Source organism: Ursus arctos, unplaced genomic scaffold, assembly GCF_023065955.2.
Source record: "Ursus arctos isolate Adak ecotype North America unplaced genomic scaffold, UrsArc2.0 scaffold_4, whole genome shotgun sequence".
Classification (NCBI taxonomy): Eukaryota; Metazoa; Chordata; class Mammalia; order Carnivora; family Ursidae; genus Ursus; species Ursus arctos.
In genome coordinates this window covers 69,354,795-69,379,500 of record NW_026623056.1, presented here as the reverse complement: position 1 = coordinate 69,379,500, position 24,706 = coordinate 69,354,795, and the positions used below count along the sequence as shown (strand labels likewise).

General features: G+C 35.5%; 1 long non-coding RNA gene across 7 annotated transcripts in view; it reads right to left on the bottom strand.

The window, feature by feature from the left end:
• LOC125281477 (uncharacterized) overlaps nucleotides 1-24,706 on the bottom strand; it is a 438,012-nt gene that overhangs the window by 110,578 nt on the left and 302,728 nt on the right. For 4 of the 7 annotated variants that reach the window (XR_008957339.1, XR_008957338.1, XR_007188741.2 and 1 more), the window contains one exon: nucleotides 24,646-24,706. This is a non-coding gene — a long non-coding RNA (uncharacterized LOC125281477). The other 3 variants (XR_008957336.1, XR_008957337.1, XR_007188738.2) reach the window with 1 other exon arrangement.

Genomic DNA, 24,706 nt, shown 5'->3' with positions numbered 1-24,706 from the left:
GAAAAAATAACTGTGTGGGATCCATAGTCAAACTAAGGGCAACTGCTTGTATTTGATGGAAGCTACTAATATTTTTAAAATACACATATCATGAATTTAGGTTACAAAATATTTAGCCAGAAATGATATAGTCCAACCATGCAGGATGCAATTCACTACTCAATGTAACTCTTTTTTGACCAATTAAATTTAGCATATTATGGACTTTCGTCTATAGGTATAGCTTTAAGATAAAGTAGTTGTTATTTAAAATTTTATATTCACTTTTTAATTTTCAATTTTGAATATATACAATAACTGTTTTGAACTTTAAATTATGGTGTTTAGAACATTCACAATATGGCCATCGTTCTACTTGCTCTCCAACTTATCTCTTCTATCTACACTATTTTTCAGAAAGCCATCATGTTACACACACACACACACACACACACCAGGGATCTGGGGGCAGACTATCAAGCAAAAATGGGAAAACAAGATTGTAGGAATGAGTAGTAAGGATAAAGTCCTACCTAGAGTGGCATATATGAGACACTAGACTAACAAGTCACATTGGTTTCGACTCCAAAATGTTATTCGAATTTTACAGATATATTCTCTCCTGACTCTTGATGCCTCTCAACTAATGAACAGGAAGTAGATAAATTCTCAAAAAATTGGAGGACTTGAACCATAATCTATTATATTTTCTGTAGATAATTTGTAAAGGTGAGACACTGAAGAACTAATTTATTCTACTTGAGGATGATAAAAAACACGTATGGCAAGAGTTTGAAATATATACACAAAAATTCAGAATTATGTAGCTGGAGTATTAGGAAAATACCATGCAGGCAAACCCCTAAGACATACATTTCCTATGTGGCAGAATGGTGTGAAGAAAAACAACTATTTCAGGAAAAGTTTATTTTTAGCTTTTGGTTCCATAAAAAGAACCTGTCTTATTAACTATGTTTTATATGAAGGAAAAACTAGAAAGCATTGCCTTAAAAATCGGAGCCAACTAGAATTAATATAAAATTCGCTTTCAATAACGAACAACATGACAAGTAGTGATAAATGCCATTTATTTTAGAATACTTTATAATGTTTACATAAAAACAAGACTGAAATAGGTCCAGGGTTTGTTCAGAGGCAAACACATACTTCCATCCTCCCACATCCATAATTTAGAAAAGAGAGGAAATTTTTTTTGAAAAGAGAAGAATTATCAAAAGCAGATTATAACTTCAAGTTAATATATGATCGTAATGAAAATTAAATGTTAAATTAGGCTTCCCCCAAGAATAGGAAGCTAGAATATAAAGATTTTTCTTAAAAAAGATCCAAGCATGATGCCTATTTTGTAAAAAAGTGACCAAATACGTTTATTTCAGGTGTTAATACATAAGGACAAGGTAAAAAAAAAAAAAAAAGCATGATTTACAGTGAAATCATACTAAATACAGATAATTACTAGACTTCACTACAATTATCTTGCTTTATTACAGTAGAAATTTGAGTTACGTGAAACCCATTTTTTAATTTTAGAATCTTGCTTAAGTTTTATGAGTTTACTAGGAAAAATAGATGGTATTGATAGAAAGCAAAGGAATTGGGAGTAAGTCACCTACGTACATATGAAGTTCCAGTGTCTCTTGAGTGGTATCCGGAGGTATCTACACGGCTAAAAACTAGTGACATAGCACAATTAATGCACTGCGCTGATTTATTTACTTCTTCTGGTTATCAAGGGTGTCATGAGTTTCCTGACATTCTTGATTTGTATGTAGCAGAGGGTTTCTGAACACTGGTAAGGGGTAGGGGTTTTTGACTACTGAAAGCCATTCACAGTACTCAACCACAGGTGAGACGGTCATAAGACGATTCAACACCCCCTCCTTCGTTCCTACACTAGGAAAATAAGAGCCCCATTTGAGGGTGGTCAGATGGGGATTTAACCCAAGAATTATAAAGAGGAAAAAAAATCCAGCAAATTCTGTGTGGGCTACTGTAGTTTATCCCTGTAGACCTTTTCACTTCGTTTACCAGAAACTTTTGGGTCCACACTTTTCCACTTCTCACAATGGGATTGTGAATTTCTTTCTCCTAATTACGAGGGAAGGGGTTACCAGTGTGGACAATTCCGGAAAGGCATCGCTCTCTAATTCTCCCCTGTTCATTTTTGCACAAGGCAGTTTGAGGTGGAGAGCCACGGGGCTGAGCAAAGTCACCAGCGGGGGAGGTGCTCCTGGAATGCGTAGAATGTGCATTCTTTGGATGCTTGGGCAGGGTGGCTGCTCTCTTCTTGGCTTCTACCCATTTTCTCTGGTTTGGCTGCTTCCGTAGGAAACAGGTATTACTTTTAAACACTCAGTGGGGTCCCTAGCTCTTAATCACTGACAACTGAGATTCTTAGGGTTCTGAAATCAGGCTTTTTTTTTTTTTTAAAGATTTTATTTATTTATTTGACAGAGATAGAGACAGCCAGCGAGAGAGGGAACACAAGCAGGGGGAGTGGGAGAGGAAGAAGCAGGCTCATAGCAGAGGAGCCTGATGTGGGGCTCGATCCCATAACGCCGGGATCACGCCCTGAGCCGAAGGCAGACGCTTAACCGCTGTGCCACCCAGGCGCCCCTGAAATCAGGCTTTTAAAGCAGAACTACATTTTATCCACATATGGCTTAGGTCCCTTCAATTTTTGTTTTGTTTATTCTATTTCAAAATTAAAGAATGAAGTTGAGGGAGTTATCTGGTCTTGGCTGAAGTCTCTTTGGCAATGAATGAGTCAGCATCCTTAGCACTGGAAAAAGATTAATAAGGCAAGACCCCTTTCAGGGAACTGGTGTGTTCCTGGCTTGTTCTTCATGAGCTTTTCATTTTGAGGGGCGTGGTGATTAGTAAATAATGCAAATAGACTCGGGCTACAATTGACCTTTACCTATAGTTTGCATCTATTCAGTGAAATATTTTAATTGCCATTATGAAATACCACTCTTTTCCACGGCTACTTCCTTTTTTTCTGAAGAATAATTTAAAAACTCTGAAAAGTGAAATAGACCTTTTTATACAGTTAACTAGTTTATCTCTTCAAAAGATTTTTAAAAACAGCAGATGAACTTCTGATCAGGCACACAGCTGTTTTCTAGAACAGTCTCGCGAGTCCCTGAGTCACCCTAAGCCATCTTCATGCCATATTGTACTCCTACCCTAGTTCTTCCACTCATCCATTCTTGTTAATGTGCTTATGATAATTCTCTTGAGAATTATCTTGGGATTCCAAGTTGTATAAATGACAATGATGACAATTTTGCCTAAGGAAGCCATTTGAAACTCTCATGGATTAGGTTCTATACAGACTTCTGTTTGATACTCAAATTAATGTATAATAAATGAAAACTAGTTGGTTTGGCACTACTATTGCAATCTTTAAAATTTCATTAGTTTGCATAGGCCTTCGCCTACCTTCTTCTGAATTAGAGTGGCATATACTACACATTCAGACATATAAGGGGATTAAAAGAATATTAAAAATTGAAATAGTGCAAATGAACATGCACCATTCTTATTCCTTCTTTGGAAATCCCACGGCACAAGAATAGATTGCTCTGTCAAAGCCCTTATCACACTGTATTATAATTACTGTTTATCGTCTATTTTTCTGACTAGGCAGAGGGTTTCAGGAGGTCTTAACCTATTTATCTTTGGATCTCCAGCTCTGACATAATGTCTGGCACATACAGGAGGCTCAGCACAAATCCACGGAATGAAAGAATAAGTGAGGAAAGAGAATGGGCAGGATTTCCTTACTCTGCCCCTTTGTGGTGCGTGACCTCCTATCCCTCTTAGCCTGCAGGAGTCTCAGCTTCCTCATCTGTAATATGGGTCAAGTAAGCAGATGTAAAGAGCTTCACAAGATACCCTGAGTATGTAAGCTATAAAGAATTACACAGGGCTTGGTTAACTTTATTTTTTATGTTTTTTGAAGATCCCATTTATTTATGAGACAGAGAGAGTGAGCATAGTCGGGGAGGGGCAGTGGGAGAAGCAGGCTCCCTGCGAAGCAGGGAGCCAGATGTGGGGCTTGACCCCAGGACCCTGGGCTGGAAGCCAAAGGCAGAGGCTTAACCAACTGAGCCACCCAGGGCCCCCAGGGCTTGGTTAACTTTAGTATATTTTAGCTCAATCAGAGCTGATCAGCTTACTATGTATGAAACTCTGGGCCCGGTAATGGGACACCCAGCTCCTTTCCTGACGGACTAGAGAGTCTAGTAGGTAAGTGGGCAAGTGCCGTAACACACGTGACAAATGTTGGGCAAATTACAGGACACTGAGGAGCATATTGGAGGGTCTTCACCCCGGGAGTCCAGGGAGGATTCTTGGGGAATGTGGTATTTAAGACTATGTATGACTGGTAAATATTTCAGACAATGGAGGAGAGGGTGAAGAGACCAGGAAGGAAGAGTGAGAGTATGATGTCACGTGTATAACTAATCCTCAGACATCAACGTTTAAAATGGACTGTAGCAACATCAATTAAGGAAGACATTTAAAAAATAATTTGATGGAAAAGATATCCAACATAGTCAATAAAAATAAGATAGAAAGAATTATGATGTTATGACAAGATGAGAACCTTAGGTATGTCTCTAGAAATTTCTTAAATTCCTCATGTCCTAGCATTCTTCCAAAGATCATGTGACAGTGCTTTCATAATTTTTTATGGTTCATCTGCTTCCAAATTATACAGAAAAACATCTAAGTTAAATTACATTTTTTCTTCCATCACGTAGGAAGTTTTCTCTTTGGAACTACATTTCCAAAAGTCTCCTAACTCATATAACCTCATTTATCAGTTTTGTGCTTTAGCAAATGTTTCTGTCAAAAAAAAAAAAAAAAAATAGCAGAATCCTATCTCCACAATGCAAAAAAGGAAAAAGAAAAAAAAATCTTTTAATAATATTTCTGAATAATTGCATATGACTAAATTAGTTTTAAAAATCTGAAAGCATTTTACTGTTGAGTGGTTTCACTTCTCATTAATTACTGGTATTATTTGGCTTTCTTAAGGTAAAAAGAATACTCTTCACAGAAATATTTATATTGACAGAATTAGCAATTTAATGAATGTTTGTCATATTATATTGCTACTTATGATGAATTATCATGTATTAGATGCCATATTAACATTTATATTTTGTATGTTTCATGCCAATACCATAGTAGTGTGAAGTCTATTTTACACTAACAAGCAAAGATTAAACCGTGTACTAAGGTCAGTTGTCTTAAAACCGACTTCTTTAAAGAAGTAGTGAAAAGAACACCAGCAAATCAGAAAATCTAGGTTTGATTCTTTGTGTAGCCACAAACTAGTTCCGTGGCTTCTGGTGGGTGACTTAGCTTCTATTTTATTAAATAATTGTTTTCTTTATCCTTCTCATTTATGTTTTAAACAATGTGGAGACAATATTCGAAAGACCTTTCCATGGAGACTAGTTATAAAATAGATACTTAAAGTTTATTTAATAAGTATGGATTAATCCTAGAAATTCCAATTAAAACAAAAAACCACCAAAAACCTCTATAACATTATCACCTTCTATTTCAGTACACGAATTCTAGACCCAGAGCCATCTCCTTGAGTACTATTTTAAATGCAAATGTAAATGATATGTTTTATTGAATCATTGTTTACATTATAACTAATCCTCAGATAACAACGTTTAAAATGGATTGTAGCAACATCAATAAAGCAGGACATTTAAAAAATAATTTGATGGATCCAGATATCCAATACAGTCAATAAAAATAAGATAGAATTATGATGTTATGATAAGATGAGAACCTTAGGTATTTCTCTAGAAAGTTTGACTATAAATACATTTAAAATAACAATTTTAGGGGTTGAGGGGAAGAAAGACGCCACAGAATGATTCCCATAATATTCACACCATCAATGAAATAGTTCACTTTGCTCAGTTTGACCTACCTAAAATTATACATACTACTCTCCCTGAAAAGAGCGCATAGAAGAAAAGTCTGGTGCCTTCCTGATTACTGAAGGAGTTGAATGTTAATTACCTTGGAGGATAAATGTGGCTTCAAATTATGTATTTATTATACGAGTTCTTATTTTTCCATCCCCAAATTTCCTAATGATAAGAAACAGGCTATTTTAATCAAATTGGCTTCCATTATGCTCCGTAAGTGCAAGAGACACCCATGTGGGCCTGGAGATAATGATGCCAGGAGATGACAATGGAAGTTTTAGGCCACCTTCGTCAGGGCAGTCTTCTAAAAATAAGTGGCCATTTAAATGCTACCATATCTTGTTTTGCAAATCTATCCTCACACAGCAAATAATCGTTTTTGGTGCAAAAGTTAGTCATAAAATTCTCCATTAGTGGTTGGTAATGGACCATAATATTACATGTTTGTAAAAAGTGCATTTGGAAAATGAAATGCTGGAAGTAATGGCCATATAAGGAATATTAATATTTATATGAGATAACTTCGTGGGAAGAGATTTCCTTTTTACTGTCAACTGCCCACACAGAATATTTTCCATTTTCTCGAGGAGAAAGAGCTTTGAAATTCTATCATTTGTCAAGCTGTATTAGTCCTCTGCTTTGTTGTGTCCTAGCTGCTTTAATAGAAAAATGGGAGTGATTATAATTGTTAGCTTTACGATGGATGTGATAAATCAGAAAGGAGTCTTGGAATGTTCAATATATTACAGGCAAATAATATTAACCTATGTCTCAATCAAACTGAATGCTTACAGCAGATTTTCACCCTTCATTATGAACACACAAACCCTAAAGGGATGAATTTCAGGCAAGTCTCAAGAGAGGATCTGGCACATGTAACTGCCCTTTCAACTTCAACATAAGGTTATTTACTTTCCCAATGTGGTGCCAGTCATGCAAGAGATGTGAGCTGTTTCCACCAGGGTCAAAAACGACAAAGATGCTTTTGCTGAAAATAAAACGAACTGAAATCACCTAATTACACACAAAGAAATTCATTCCAAACCTTTTCGTTCTTTTTTTAAAAGCAATTTGCTATTTACATAAAGAAAAATACGATCATACTTTCAATGATCAACTCAGATTGGACGAAGGTTGCTTTTAAGTTTCACAAAGTCATGAATAATAATGATGACTTGGAGTAGTATTGACGGAGCACTCCCTCGGAGCCAAGCCCTATTCTGCTCTCTGTTCCTTCCTTCGCCCTTTCCCATAACCTTGCGGTTGGCATCGCTTTACAACATGAAGCATCTGAGAGGCACAGAGAAGTTAAAGAACCTGTTTAAGGCCATACATCTCATGAGTGTCTCCAACGCTGACAAACTGATACTGGAGCACACTCTGTCTCTGTTTGTTGATCCCCCTCTCCCTGAGCAGGGAAATGAAAGACTCATTGAAGGTTATTGCTCAGTTCAAGTGCTAATTACCAAATGCTGCCTTGCATTCCTAAATCACAATCTGAAGCAGCCAGCTGTGCATTTTCAGGAACTGAAGGGGCCTTTAGCAGGAGGACTCAATGGGTGGATAGCCCAAGGCTGTTCTTGGAACTTCGCTAGAACTTACACGAAGAATATTGGGTCTCTCCTACTGGTGTGGAATAGGTATAGAATATGGTCTTAAGGCGGACCCAACCCAGCAGTGAGAAGCAAAATCATGCAACGTAAACTCTAAGATGGGAGAAAGGAAATCTTAATTCAGACCAAACCTTAGTTTCCTCATCTATAAAATAATGGACCCTCATAACTTCCCTGCTTCCTCTTAGGTTACTATAGAGTAGAAACAAGGTTAACAAGCGTGAAAGTTGGATGCAGACAGCCAAGATCAACACAAAATAGGCATTATTATGAAGTCATAGTTGAAATAATCCGTTGTTAGACAAAAGAAAGGACCACTGGGTTTGACGTCAGGGGAGAAGATGCACCATGTCCGGGAACTTAACCAGGAAAAAACAATACTGTTTCCGCTTCAATTCTCCCTGGGCCTGCCTCCCACAGAGTGCATCATCACAATTCCAAAGCAAGTCAGGCGACTGCACTGTAGGAAGCACAAGAGCTCCTGACTCTTACAAGGATCATCTTTATATAGACCACACTCCAGGACGATCAAAAACTTTGAAGAGAGATTTTCAGTAAGTGAATCTGGAGAATAAGATGAAGTTTGAGAGAGTAAAATAGTAGAGCACGAAAGCACTAACCCTAGGATTCAGAACTTTGGCCAGAAGTAGTTCCACGACTTTCAGTTATTCCAGAAGTCTCCACACTGTAGGTCTACCCTGAGCCAATCACTGTGGATAAGAACTAAACTGATCAGACAGACATCGTCTTCAAGTTGGAAATCCATACACTACTAGGGAGGCACATATTGTAAAGATATGTTATTAAGGAGTTTGACTTCAGTTTTCTTAGTTTTTAAATGAGGATATTTAGCCCCCTTCACTCTTATTACCTGTGACTAATTGTTTTAAAAAGTGACAAACTAAACAGAAAATGATACAATGCCAACGAAGATATAAGAGAATAGAAATGCCAGAGCGTGCAACTTAAACATTATTAGTCACATATTAATGTGAATAAAGGGAATAAGCAGATCTTGAAGAATAAATGCAATTTTGCCACAAATATAAGTAACTTAAATGCTTTTAGACAGAAGGAACAAAACAAGCAAGGACTTCCAAGTTCATTTTTACCACGTCACAATAGCTTCCATGTATTACCTTCCATGTGACAAGCAATTTATAACATAATTTGAATTATGCTGTCTCTTTTAATCCTACAGGAGCTCTATGTTGTATTACTACCCTAGCTTTAGATAAAGCTAGTGAGAGTTAAAGAGATAGCCCCCACAACTACAAAACAATATGGCTACATTTGTTCTCTGCTTATGTACTTACTGCCTTCCATTTTACAAGTGTCCCTGAGCTACTTTTGGGCATGGAGCCCCAGCAGTGGCATATGGGTATGACCTGGAAAGAGATGGGGCCAGGACGTGGCAGGGTAGCCTGATAAGGTATTTGCTGGTTCACTGGAAACAAGTTGTAAAGTTCTTCAATGTCCGGTAGAGGAATTTAAACTTTATTTAGTATATACAAGGTAATAAATGTTTTACAAAATATGCACTAGTCTTTGAGTAGGGACTTAGAGAGAAGGGAAGGTGCTTTGGGAATTAAAAGGAAGCCAGAGGGTTCAATGAGGGTCAATGTGAAATATTGTGAAACTGAGTAAAAATGGAACTCAGATATGTGGAACAATTTTTAAAAGAATCCAATTACCTTAAAATATCCCATAGTTTACTTTAAAATATCCACAGAAACCATATAATACTTTATTAGTTTCAAAGGTGTCATTAAATAGCCAGAAAATAATAACAACATTGGACTCCACTATTTACTCATGTATTTATTAATTTGAAGAAACTTATTGAGTTACCACTATGTGCTAAGTAATGAATCAAACTCTAAAATAGAAAAATTATAGAATCATATAAGCACAGAACATTATTGTATGGCTAAGAACTACATCTAGGACTAGAAAGATTAAACAAATTTGTCAGGGTCAAAAAACAGGTGAGGCAGAGAGCTGGGAATGATGCAGTTCTTAGCAACCAAAGCCCGGTCTCTTAATAAATTTTATTAATAAATTCTAATAAACTGTCTCTCAGTTTGGCGAAAACAGGGAGAGGAAACAAACATTTTCTGAAAACCCACAAAAAGCAGTTCAGCTAGGTACTTTAAGTTCTCATTTACTTTTCACAAAAACATCATTCTGTGCCCATATGATCCCATAAGACAGAGGGAAAATCTTAAGTCTCTGGAAAGAGTGATTTAATGAAGGTATCAGGGTTCCAGCCTTGACTTGTAAGTGACTATGTGACTTTGAAAACAATCTCCTGATCTTTATGTGCTCACGTTCTTCTGTATAAAATAAAGGAAATGGGGCCAAGTTGACAGGACAAATTGCCTCATTAAATGAAAAGATTCATTGTGTGTGAACACGTGGACAAGCATATGTGTGCCTGGTGTGACTTGATGGGTGACACTGAACGTCTCCAGGTCTGTGATTCTCTGCCTAAAGCTGCAAGAATGGGAAGGAACTTGGCGCTGATGAGTGTGGGGAGAAGACCCAGCTGGGAAGCTTGGCTCCCGCGGGGGTTTGAACAAAACTGGGAAGTGTGGGAGCCACTGAGCTGGGGGCGGTCGGGATGGTCCAGAAGGAACAGGTCCGGCTGTGAGAAACGGTGATGTGACACGGGTGAACACAATGAGGGAGTCGGTGTCACCGATTGCCAAGCGCCATGTAACATTTTTGCCGAGTCTAAGGCAAACACAGACCCAGTGTCGGTTTGGTGTATGAGATTTATCTTGTGATAGCAACTGTGCTAGAAAAGCTGACCAAGACTCTAAAGGAACGGACACAACAGATCATGTGCAGAGAAGGGGTGATCTACATTAACTCAGTGAAATCACTAGAACCAGGGTATTCATCTTTTGGGAAATTTCCCTCCAGAACTCTCAAAAAACCCTCAAAATTCTGTCGTTATTAATGCAAAGACCACTTAGAACATCAGAGAATGCACGAGGTAACGCGTCTTTGATATTATAGCACATTGTTTAGTCCCCTGAATTGTATGCTGATGTTATCGACTGGCATCTGCTTATTAACCACCGTTTGCTGAACTGCTTCGTTTAATCATGTGAGGTCATATAGCCTCACACTTATCTTACTTGACCCTAACGTTTAGAGGAAAAAAATTTATTTCCAACTTTCTATTATTTTAATATAAGTTACTCTATTAATTTTGTATGCTTTTCCCTGGTATTTCGTATCATACATCTTACTCTGGTTTCTTTATTAGCTTGTACTACTCCCTTATTTAATGAGAGTGCAGTATATATGAACGAATGGGATAAGACACTTTATTATGGGAAATGCTACCTCAATAGAATTGCAAAATAAAAATAGAACATTTTCTCAGATAAACAATGAAAGCAACATGTACTATCAGACATAGTGACACTAAAAAAATTATTCATTGTGTTCTTAAAATTCAAACTTAATTGAGTATCCCATATTTTTATTGCTCAGTCTGGCAGTTCTGTATCTCTAAAACCCATGCTTTATAAGGAAACTATCTAAGCAAAGAAGGTCTACCTTCCCTACACTCAACAACCATCCACCAAATCTGAGAAGATCTGCTCTGAAGGCCACAGCACTTTCAAAGCCATCAGTCAAATAATCAGCATTTGAAAAGGGGCAAGTTCACTATCTCAGCTCCTGAAATCACTGACATAAAAGGAATAATAGGTGCTTAGGGCCAAGCAGGTAAAGATGCTGCTTCCTGGAGGGTATTTGGGCCCTTATCCCGGACCCAGGAATGGGGTGCGGCCTTTCCGGCCTTTCCTTACATTGGTGGGACAGGATCAGAGCCCTGGTTAATGCGTATGAGGCCCTAGATGCATGATACCATGGAACTTTCGATGCCTATGTTGCTTCCTTTCTGGAAGTTATCTTGCCGTGAGAAACTCTCCAATACCCTGACAGAGAACTGTATCTAGCCTGCAGAAAAGAGGGAAAGAGAATCAAGTTCAAAACCTCACCAACTTTTGAACCCTGTTCAGGTACCTCCTATCTAGAAAATGGTCTTTGAGAACCATCTTCTCAGGTTGCCGCCTTCCCGAATAAAGCAACCTCTCCTTTCCCACCAAAAATTTAAAAATAAAAAATAAACTCTTCCCATTACCCAAAATGAAAATAAGTTACAATCAAATTACTGAATGTGCTTGCACTAGACTAGTGTGGCAGACTGAATTTAGTTTCTACAGATTAAAAAATTAAAATAATTTAATCCTGAAACAGAGACCCACCCAGTTTTCTGTGAGAAACATTTAATGTCATCACTCTCATCCCACAGGCATGGTGCATATGCACTGGCTCAGACTGAAATGATTGGCTTTGTAAGAAAGGAGTGTGTTAGGAAGAAATTACAGGACTGACCTAGCTTCCAATGGCAACACCTGACCAAGATGATGACCAAGATAGGCCAACAATGAGTATTTTAATTACACTGTAGCTAATACCTTCCAGTTTCATAAGAGCTAAAGTCTATTTTTCTCTAGCCACTCTCATCGATTTAATTAATTCAATAATTCGTTCATTTATCTAGTAAATATAATGTTCTTACTTTTGGCACTTGGCTAGATATTAAAAAAGTGATTTATGTGTAGTAATGGAAACAGACGTTATGCAGAGAATTAAGCAATAAAAATATAAGCAGGATCTACTTACACAAAACAGAGAAGAGAAAAGAGAGGTGGAGAGAACGACGGAGAGTCACAGCAAGAGAGACAGAGGCACTAAAGAGAAATGCAACAAGAAGGGATTGTTACCCCTATTTTACAGATGGGAAAACCAATAAGGCTCTTAAGAATTATATCATTTGTATATCCACAGTAGTAAAAAATTGCTTATGTTTACAAAGTATGAATGATACAAGCAGGAAAAGAATTAACTTCAGATGTATGTGGAGGGACAATAATGTCAGAAGGAAAAGGTGAGACTTCTTGTCTACCATGACCTGACAAGGAGAATATTTGAAACGTGACATATTCGAAAGAAATGCAGGCAGCAAAGCCACTATGATCAGGAATCCAGGGAGCAGTCTCAGAGAAAATAACCACCTCCCAGTGTTTCCTCTGGCTGGCTCTGCCCATGTAAATTCCACAGCTCTGGACATGTGGGACCTTTAATAAGTAAACAGTACACTGTACCATTTCATATGGCAATGACGGTCATAATAATTATATTCTTTCAACTCCTATTATCTGCTAGGTACCATGCCTGCTAAATGCCATATACATGTAATCTTTTCATCTTTGCAAAAATCTTGCAGTACTGGTATCATAATTTTTACCTTACAGATGGAGATCACAGAGCCCGGATGAAAAGGTCAGCTTTTGTAGTAGTGGTTGACTCAAGACTTGTTATAAATTCAGGTGTGTCTGACTCCAGGGCTGGAGTTCAATTCCCTTATTACTGGGGAGGGAGGAACTGTCCATGACTGTGTTGCAAGTTCAATGTGCAATGAAAGACCAAGCTATTTTGGAGCAGGGGTGACCTTTCTGAAGCCTCGGAAATCTTACCACAGAATGGATGCCTATTGGAATGGGTGCCTATGCAGATGGAAAATCTGAATAACACTGAGAACTTTTTCAAACTACACCCACCTCCTACCCCTCATTCCCTCCCCCCTGCAGGTCCTTGAGTGATAAATTTGAGAACCACTGTTCTAAGAGGTCTTAAAACTCAGAGTAAGGTAGGGAATACTAAGCAAGTGTCAAGCTAATATTTTTAGAGGAGGGGGAAAGAAAAACGAGGTCTTCTCTGAGTTTCTAGATTATGTAAGGAATGATGTTAGATCCTTTCCAAATATTAATCAGCTAATCTCGAGTAGTCTGTATGGTTTATTGTACTTCCATTTTTGAAATACTTACTTTAAAAACAGAAGTAATCTTTTACGTAATAGAGAGATGCCGTTCAGAGTTTCTCTTAATCATTAAATAAACATTTTACCACACGGAGCTGATAAATTCCCATTAGAAGTAAATATATTTGCTGTTTTTATGGCCACCTTATGCTATTCAATGTTTTAAAAAATCAAACAGAAAAGAACCCATTGAACTTTAGTCATGTGGATCTCCAAGCTGAAAGAAACACTGGTCCAGGAAATCTCTGGAAGAAACAGAAAGGCTGGCCAGTTCAACAAGTGAGGCTGTAGTTTTCATTCTAGACGGTTGTGGAGTAAATCTTACTTTCAAACTTCTACTGTGGGTACCTACGGCTTTCAAATTGATGAGCCTCTGTCACGGAAGGCATTAGAACAAAGTAGTTGAAATCAACTCCTTTGGTTAAGACACATTTCAGTCCTAGGATTTACTATTTATGTGGTTGCGGAAAATAACAGAAACCCCTGATGAGTTTTCTCACTTTTAGAAGAGGACTAATACTATTACAGTAGAGTCCATCCTACTTGACGTGTTTGGACCAGTGATTGATGCATTAAACAAAAATACCGGTCAGAAAGGGAAACACATTAAAACACATTAAAACATAAATACCTTAATTTTTAAAAGTTCAATTTTCTAATTTTCCCCATATTTTCATGCCCTTTTATTGAGTACAGGACTGGTGACAGTCTTTTTGTGTTTCAGAAATTGTACCATAATGCACAACTTTAATGGACCTGGTCATTCATAAGCAAGAACATTTGCAAATGCACTGATATAATAAACTGAGAGATGGTTTAATCTATATTTTTATGATGTTTCCAATAATTTACAGCTAAATGTTCACATTTAATATGACAGTGATTTTAGCTATCCAATTTTATTGAATCCCTCCAAGAAATTACGCTATTCTCTTTCTTTTCTCAACTATGTTCCAGGGTTTAGCCAATTAATTATACATATAATCTTAGTTAAAATGCTTATAAATTATATGTTATGCAATGTTTAATTAAAATTTTACATATTTAATAACAAATATGATTTGAAATATATATGTTGATGGATGGATAGAAACACGGGTTTACAATGTTTGTAAGAAAAGGCCTCAATTCTATGAGTTTACTATTTAATTAATTTCTGGCATCAAAAAGCGTTAAACAGTAACCCGATGAAGTTATTGTTAACTTTTTCAGGAAATCATGGACTGCTATGATAAGCTGAGAAGAGCTGGGACTTTTTCCTTAGAAAAATAAGCACAACCACATACCTTTAAAGAGTTATACATTTTTTTCAAAGGGCTCAGAGACTCAACAAGTTCATCCTATATCTCCTGTGGATCCATGATCCTAAATTAAGAGCACATTTTTGTTTTTGCTTTGCCACGGCAACAAGTGATGTTGCTTACTTTCCAATTAGGTTTGTGTTGATCAAATGCTTCAGAAAGAGTTGCAAACCTCTATAGTTTCTAATGGCTTGGCTTTCCTTCTTCTGTATAAATTTTTAAAATCCCATCAAATTAAATCTATAATCTATACTGCTGGAGCAAAATAAACAAATAAAAAACAATAAAACAAAGCAAAAATGAATCCCAAATCAATCTGAGTTTCCCAAGCCATTCTTCCCTTAAATCTTAATTCGGCTACAGAGGAAGTACTCTTAACCATTTACCACTTCACAGATTATCTGACATTTTCCACCGATGCTCCAGCAGGCCAAATGCAAGTGTGCTACTTTCCAGAACTGTACTATCTGATACATTAGCTACTAGCCACATGTAGCTATTTAAATTTTAATTAACTAAAATTAACTAACCTTAAAATTCTTTAGTCACACTAGCCACATTTCATATGCTCAACAGCTGCATGTGGCTAGTGAGTACCATTTTGGACTTTGTAGAGAACACTTCCATCACCTCAGAAAGTTCTAGAACATGCAAATATTTCTGCTTCCATCAAGTGATTTGTATGCTTGCAGGAAGTCTGTTATGTTTGTTCCCAAATCAGTTTAAGCCAGTTAGGTTAATATGAAATTGTATAATTTAGTTATATATTATATAAAGCAACTTACATATGAATGTAAAAAGAATGAGAGGTGTTCTAAACCTTAACATTTTGGAAAGACTTTATAAAATTCAGTCACTTTAAAAATGCTAGAGAGTTGGACATAAGTAAGACAACTTTAAAAGATTAGAAATAATCATAAAGAAAGTAGTATTCTGCTCTCAGATTTCTTTGCAATAGATTTGTACTTAAAGACATTTGTGAAACAACTGAAATTAGAAATCAAGATGATGCATTTTGAGATTTATAAAAAAAAAAAAAGAAAAGAAAAGAAAAAAAGAGATGACTAAGTTCTGATCACCAATCCAAGCTCAAAAATAGTTCTTGGCTTACATAAAAATACTGGAAAATATATAATCAAGTTTTTAAATTTAAACAAAATGTGTGTTGTATGTATGTGTTAATTTTTAAAATCCATTTCTTTAAAAATAGTTGTGGTATCAACTGCTGATGCCAATTGTATTAAATAGGAAGGTTTCTACTACATATAGCAACCTTGCAAACATGAGTCTTTTTCATTACTCTAAACTCAGTGTTTTCATAATTGGTTGTGTCATTTCTATTTGCCACATTTAAGTTCATTGGATTAAATTATATTGAAAAATTTATGGACAGGAACCACCTGATTTAATTCCAGATGTATGCATAACTGCTCTTTTAATTATCACACAATAAAATATAATTAACAACAATACCAGTTACTTTATTCTTGAGCTCTACTCAGTTGCCCAAGTCTAAGACATTACATAGAGATGAGATCCCTTGAACTTTAATTGTATTCACTCTATTTAACCTTTTAATTTTCTCTGACTTCAAAATGGTATCTATTCATCTATTTATAGCATCAAATACTCGAGAAATAAGAAGTGTAAGGATTTGATTGTTTCGCACATTGAGATTCAGATACAAGTGGAAACCTAAAACTACATAGTTCTCCTGGACTACTACAGTTGCTACTATGACATTTTTTTTGTTGTTGTTGTTAAGATTTTATTGAGAGAGAGAGAGAGAACATACAAGCAGGGGGAGGGGTAGATCCCGATGCAGGAGCTGGATCCCATGACCCTGAGATCATGACCTGAGCCAAAATCAAGAGCTGGATGCTTAACCAACTAAGCCACCCAGTAGCCCCACTACTACTACATTTCTTTCGTTAAAATAACATCAAACTAATATTGTAATTGGTAGTTGTTGCTTTATCAGTAAATATTTTTCATTAGTCAACTAAATTCAAGGAAATATTAGACTGTTATGGATTATATGTGTCTAACTAAAATAACTTCGTCAGCATAGAAGTGTGTAAGAATCTATCTTTTTTTATATACCTTAGAATTACTTAAAAGTATGGTGATACTCCCAATTATCTAGGTCAACTGCAAGAAAAGATGCTGTTAGGTTCATTAAAAGAGCAGATTTTTTTGCAATTTTGCTTTGCTATGTAATGCCTTCATATCAAAGATGGAAAACTGGCTGCCCTTGGGATCCAAATTTAGATTGACTGATGAAGTCATTTTGAAATATCTTGAAAGTTAGTATGTCTTCTTTGGTCTACCACAGTCCCTAGTACTTCCTCCTGTCTCCAGTCTAGGCTCACTATACTGCCGAGACCCTGATGCTATTTAAGTTCATGATCCCTGGTAACACTATTTTACATAATGAGACCTTGCATATCTTATGGGGGATATAGGCAATTGACCTCTGAAGGTGGACTTAGTTATGGCTACTATTTCATATTAACTTTTATTCTTCCAAGCAACCTAATGCTAACAGGTTTACCAATTCACAGTTCTTCCCTTTTTACTTGAGGGACACAATTAACTGCTAGGCCATAGTCCTCTGCCCTGGAGAAGAGTTCTGGAAGGAGGGGAAATGCCATAGTGAAACTAGAAGGTAGATAATTTTTTCTCTATGTCTAGAAAAATAAGAGTGCCCTTCTACATGAAAAAAAAACAAATAAAATGAATACAGAGTTCATTTTAAATGATATTAATTATGTATCTATCATATTTGAGTCTGCAGATAAATTACTGTGTTATTTGTAGTCTTTCAAAAATAAAACCTTATCTTATTTTAATCAATTAATTAAAATTTGTTTTATGATGCTACCTAAAAATCTACTGATAGCAAGCATAAAACATATCTTCTTGCATAGATCATTGACTTAGATAGAAATCTAGGCTGTATCCATTACTGGCAGATTGGCTCTGAGAAAATCATTAAACATTCTGGGCCTCAGTTTGGTCGTCTGGAAAATGGGCTATTGATCTCTAAGGTTATTATCATGTATAAATCTAGATTTTATTTTTAATTTCAATCAGGTACTATTTAAGTTCCTATTAAGTAAAAGTACACATGAATTACACAACTTACAAAATAACTTCACTATGTACTACCTGAACATATAAAAAGTAAAGGGAAACACAAGGCTGAATATGATTGGGGCCAAGTAAGTGTTCCAGCAGTTTAGAGTGAAGAGAAACAGAACTGGGATATAAGAGGGATCAGATAGAGGAGAGAAACAAGGGTAGTTTATTTAACTCACACATACCACATACAGGAGAGAGAAGTTAAACACGAATGCACACGCGACACAATGCCAACTTGAAAATCAAGAACTACCATCGAGCAGACTTGCCCAAAATTGAAAGTGATATTCCTAATGTCTCTTAAATTCTAAACTTAAAAAGCTTGAAGTCCACCTAAATATAGAATTGCTCCACTATATCATATTATGCTTTTGTTTCATTTTTAAAAACTTTTGTTCATTCACCAAAGATTTCATTCTATATGCAGAGCCCTAGGGGAAGGAGTTGTGAGTTTTGAAAAGACAGATATTTCTGTGCACAAGGGGCTTAGGCTTATTAATACAGAGTAGCAAGTTTCATAAATCACCTTCAGATGGTATATCACAGGCTCAATTAGATCTATAGACAGTGCTAAAAAAAAACCACAAAAACTCCTCCTTAGCCCATAATGATAGATTCCGAAGTGTCTAGAAATATCTCAGACAACACAGGACTTTACTGCCCACACATAGTTTATTCTAAGGTGTGCATATGTTCTCACCATTGTTCATAAATGATCTGAAGTTCAACTCAAGTTTAAAAAATGGTTATACACTGCAGGAGGTACAAAGGTAAGTCACGGTCTCCTTGGGAACTTGTACTTACTACTCATAGAAGTTAGAGAAAACTCTGTGGCAATAAAAGTTGCAATGACTATGAGGATTCAAAATTGAGAAGGTCCTTAGAGAAAGTGTATAGGCTTTGAGGATGAGGAAGGGATATTCATGAATCTGAAGAACATGCCATTAACAGGTAGCAGGTTTGTTTGGAAGTATTAGTAGATGGTGGCAATTAGGAAGCAAGTAAGAGCTCAATGTTCTTTTGATGTGTCAGAACCTTCACCTAATGGTCTTTCATAGGCATTCCCTATAGGTCTTTTAGGGAGCTGCCATGAGTATAGTCAAGATCAGTGACCTCAAGAATTATCCCTATATTTTGTGGAAGAGAAGCTAGGCATGGGTATGAAATAATGTTCAGGGTGGCAGAATCCTGTATCACATCATTTGGGGAATCACCTATGCTTGTGAGTCAGCATTTGATAACAGGGAAAAAGAGAAACAAAATGATTATTTACAGAAAGTGACTCATTTATTGTAATAGCATAGTCCATGTACTGCTGGATTTTTTCCAAGAAGGCTCAGTCCAACTGCCAAATACCTTATCTGATTCCCTCCTAGTTCACTGAACTAATATGAATAAGAACCAATATGAGAATATTAACATGAACCAGTATTATGAACTAAATTAGCCTTCTCTAGTATGGTCCAATCAATTGCTTTGCAGTTGTTCTTCCTATCCCTTTCTTTCTTCCTCCCTGCTTCTGTGCTTCTAACTTCTTCTTGCCTCATTCCACAAAGCATTTAAAGGAAATCAGCTACTATAAACATAAAGATATGTATGCAAGTCTCAAAATATCAAGAGAGATATTGGTAAAGTATAATTCACTGATATTTAATTGTTTCTTGAATTTTCATACTTCTTTTGTTACAAAATGTGGAAACCTTGCTATACAGTAAAATTTTGACCACTTAAATTCTTACAGGAATTATTCAATCTGCATATTTGTTCCCTCACTGAATGCTAACTCACTAAATGTATAGTATTTCCCCCATGGTGTATTAGACATAATTTAACTATTTCTAGATATTGACACCAGCAGTGGTCCCGAATTGTGGTTTCTTTAAGATAATCGTATCAATTTGTGTATTTGTCATCTGCCATTTTTTTTTCATAAAAATGTAGTAAGTTAAAAAAAAACCCATAGCTGGGAGAGCAAATTTATAATTAATTACTAGTGAAAGAAAATTCCATGTAGTATTCTCACCCTACAGAGGAGTTTTTATTTTCTGTATTGATGCTAATTATATCCTCTGCCTTTCAGAATTATGACTTCACATGACTAACGTTTTTGATCATAGCTACATCTTCATAATTTTTCAGCTATTCTTCTATAATACCAGCTCCCCTTAGATAGGGTAAATAAGAGACCACAATTCTATGCATTTGTCATAGTATTTTCATAAGTTTATCCTTAAACTGCATATCACAGTTGATTTCTGTGGTATACTTCACTCTACTGCACACGTGGAAACAGGCATTTCTTGACAATAGTATTCTATTTGGCCATCAATGACACTGACTTGGTCTCCAAATTTGTACACGAGAGTATTTGAACACACACACACACACACACACACAGAAGAAAGGGACTATAGATTCTCAAAGACTAAACTATTTACAAAGATATAATTGTTTACCACTCAGTTGTTTCGTTTCTTCCACCGTTATGTAGAACTGCTACCATTACACACAACATTGTTTCTCTTTGCTAGTACTTTCCTTCTCAGCTCTTCATTTTCTCTGCCTCTTACTCTCTTGTCTATGTCTCCCACCTCTTGTTCATTATCCCTTGATTAGTCCTTGGAAAGGCCTTCCTTTCTTAGAGACCACTAGTCTTTAACTTCTGCTTATGAATCAAATAATTTTGCTTGAAATCATTGGTATTCAGCTTTCTAAGGCTCCTGTGTTCTTCCCATTGGTGATTCAAAAGTTCCTTCTTCACCACTGGTGGTAAATTCTAGATTCTGAGATACTCTGGATGTCAGTGTTCCATAGGAAGCTCATCACCACATTGTCAGGATCTTATGGTTCTTAACATATATATACCTAAAATCTTTTCTAATGTATTCAGTGTTCCATACTTAGAGTTTAAAGTTCCAATATCTGTAACTCTTTAATTCTGTGACTGAAAGATGATCTATATAAACTAGCCTCTTTATATAAATTACACCATTCGATGCCACTGAGACTGATGGCAAGTTCGTGTTCTCGAAAGAGACCATTTGCTTTGTACAGACAGACTATTGTAAGTGCCTTCCCTTCAAAGAAAAATGTGATCCCATCCTCAATTATACTTCATATATTTATCATTAATTTCTTGACATGTTTCTGGTTTAGTTGTTTCTGGTTTATTCAACACATGTGGCTGTACAAAAATAAAGGGTAGAAGACAAGGGAGTATACAAAATAGCAAAAGCTGGTTTATAAAAATGATGTTGAAAGAAAAACCATTCACTAGAAATCAAAGGATTTAAAAATTCAAAAGAAATACACATAATCTAAATTTAGGGTTATAAACTATAATGAACTTATGAGTAAAAATGAATTTGCTTTATTCTTTTTATTCTAGAGAAAAAGCAATCCTAAGTTTTAAATTGTACGTCTAGGATGAATGGGCACACTCAACACAGTAAAAAAAAACAAGTATATTACTGATGCAGAGCAGTGTGGGAATTAAATTTAGGCAAATTTTAGGACCAACAAACAATACTCAAATTTGTGACTACTGTTGTAATTCATTCAAATATTCAATAGAAACTCATCACAGGGTGAGATCTTATACTCCATTCATTCATCCAATAAATATTTCGATCTTATGTGTAAAGCACTGTAGGGGATACAATGAAAGATAAGGCATGGACTTTGCCCTCAAGGGGCTTACAGTCTAGTATATGCTGGAAAAAAATAAAAATAAACAAGCACATAGATAACCATAACATAAGGGAGAAAGTGATGTGTCATAAGAAAGACTCAGATAATGTGCTATTAAAACACTGACACTAGAAGACTTTTGTTTTTTGACTTTAGTGTCTGAGTAGCCAATAAAAATAGAGAAAAAGACCAATGACCAGTTTGCAAAATTAAGAGCCAAATTTTGTGAATCCATGACTGAAAAGTTGAAATATCAATGCAGTTTAAGTCACTACTCACCAGTTCTTAAAAATGTTTGCTCATAGAGTAACAACCTATTAGAAATACCAACTTGCCAATGTTTATAAGTAGATGCAAATGGAATAATCTAGTATTTAGGGATGAAAGGATCATTGTAATGTAAGAAAGGCTCAAATTGATCATCCAAAATACTCATGACACATTACCTTCTTGCACAGAAATTGGCTCAATAAGATAAAAGTGGTGAAGAATTCCTCGATGGCTCAAGTGTGCTCCAAGGAAAGCTAGAAGGTTGTACAGTTAACTCCCAGGGTGTAACTCTAAACCATACAACCTACTACCTCAACCCGGATGCACACAGCTTCCAATGTTGCTTCAAACTCCTTATCATATCTTCAGTCAGCTCCTCCAAATATGGCGGCCATACACCTAAGGGCTTGGCAAGGATGTAGATATAATATTCTAACATTTCACCAATAGACTTAATATGTGTCTACTAGGACTATCCTAACCTCTTGGGTTTCCAGCACAGGTCATACAAAATGTCCTCTGACATCTCCCCTGGCATATAGTTCTACTAGCAATTAATAATATTAAAAGCCAATAGCATTCAACTTCATTTTTCAAGAGAAATCAGCTCAATAGTACATAAATCTAGTTATAGCCTTTAATTTTCTTATTGAAGTTGATGAGGTGTACTAACCACTATCATGTGAACTTGAGTTTCCAAACAGGATCTATTCAGATCTTGTTTCAAGCCTTGTTACAAAAAAAATTCAAGTCTCTTACGTAATTTACTGTACTTGGATTCCAACTTGAATGGCTATGCTATAAACCCTTCCTAGGGGTCGACAATTGAAGCTTGCCTCTAAAGACCGATGAGGGTTAATGTATACATGAAAAACAAAGGAAAATATAAATACTTCAAAAGTAATCAACTGAAGTTTAACAGGAGTTTGACTGAAATATTATTTAACAGCATTTGTCTATAGCCTTTTGTTAGATTACCACACTGACACAGACCCATAGAAGCGAGCTTGCGCAGTCCATTTCACCACAAGATCGGATCTACGGGTTTATGCCAATGGGCAACATCTCACTTGGGCTCCCTATTAATGCAGAATTTGTTGTAAATATCTGATGAAATTAGATGAAAATATTAATACTGATCCTTACTATAAATATGTTTAATGTTAAAATGTTCTTAGTATACATAGTCCCAGTTAAAGGCCTTCATAAATATTCTACACTAAATACAGGTTTATATACATGAGAATTTAAAGAATAGTGTACGGAAATATTTTTCACAGATTACTTTTGTTTTAATAGTGAATATTTTGGATCTGGACTATTCTAATTAATAATGAGTTTTAAAAGGAAAAAAAAAGGATCCATACATGCATGTATGAATTATGTAATTGTGAAGCATGAATGTAGTATTACCAGCCTATAATTAAGACCAAATTAACTATTAAGCTAATTGTGTAAGAGTCAGACTGTGCTTGTTTTAACTCTTTTATAAAACCTCCGTTAGTGGTTTCAAGGAATGGGGAACATTATAACTTTCTCATAAAACAAGTCAGATCTTGTTGACTAGGCAGAGAACACAGGAAGTCACTAAAAAGTCTTAAATGTATACATATATGTCTGTAGTTGGAATAATACTGAAATTAACAATATTTGGATAATTATCAGAAAACTAAAATTAATGACATATTAACAGCATTATTACTATTAGCAGTGTTACCACTACTACAACTTATACTCCAGACCTACTGCATAAAAGAGGATATAGCTTGCCTCTTAAACACAATATATTTAAATTTATTTTTTAAAAAAGATATTCTTAAAACACGATATGTTGCTACTTACAACTCTTACCTGGTCAACAGGTTGGGCAAAATTAAATTGTTATAAAAAAAAAATTTAAACCACCAGACAATAAGCAAACACACAAAGAATAAACATAAAGCCAGCCACATATACGTTTTTTAAGATTTTAAGCTCAACAACAACAAAACTGCAAGTTGTACAATCAGTAATCGTTTCACTCATATCCACAATATTTAGCATTTCTAAATTATATCTTTACTGTGAAAAATAGTAATACTACATAAAAATTACTTAGTGTTTTTGCATGTTTTGAAATAAAATAAAATGTGTTTTATAGACTTGATAGAGATAATTTGGTCTACGTAATTTTTTTACCATTATTTATTTTCTAATTATTCTCATACTTGTTAAAAACTATAGTAAAAAATTAACAGTCACAATTGCATTCAATTATAGTAAAAATATCTTAACATATATTCCTAAACTTTAATGTGAAATAAAAAGCAACATTTGTTTTGGGTTTTATCATAACTATGAGAATGTATATTTTGGTTTCATTCTCTTATTAGGTCATTTTTTCGAAAAAGCACAACTTTATTCCTTCCCTTCAGATTTCACTTCCTTTATATGGTGTGACAAATGAAGAAAATACATATTTTCTTTTTCTAAATTACTTTCTATTCAACCGTTATATGAATGGATATGTAGATATATGAATGGATATATAGATACATAATTCCAAGGGACTCAAACTGCACATTGCTCATAAACTCAGACAAAAATTTGTCACAAAGGTCGGCAATAGTAAAAATTCTCAAGCCATCAATGAAAATTCCAACAGCTAGATCCATAAAGAATATGAAACGAATTCTTATAACTAAACACAGTCAACATTGTTTTTTGCTTTAAAAATATTAAATATTAATTGCTCTTTTGCTTTTTGTTTTTACCTGAGATGATTTTCTCCTATGATCACTTTCTTCACTTCTCATATCCATTTTAAGTTTTTCC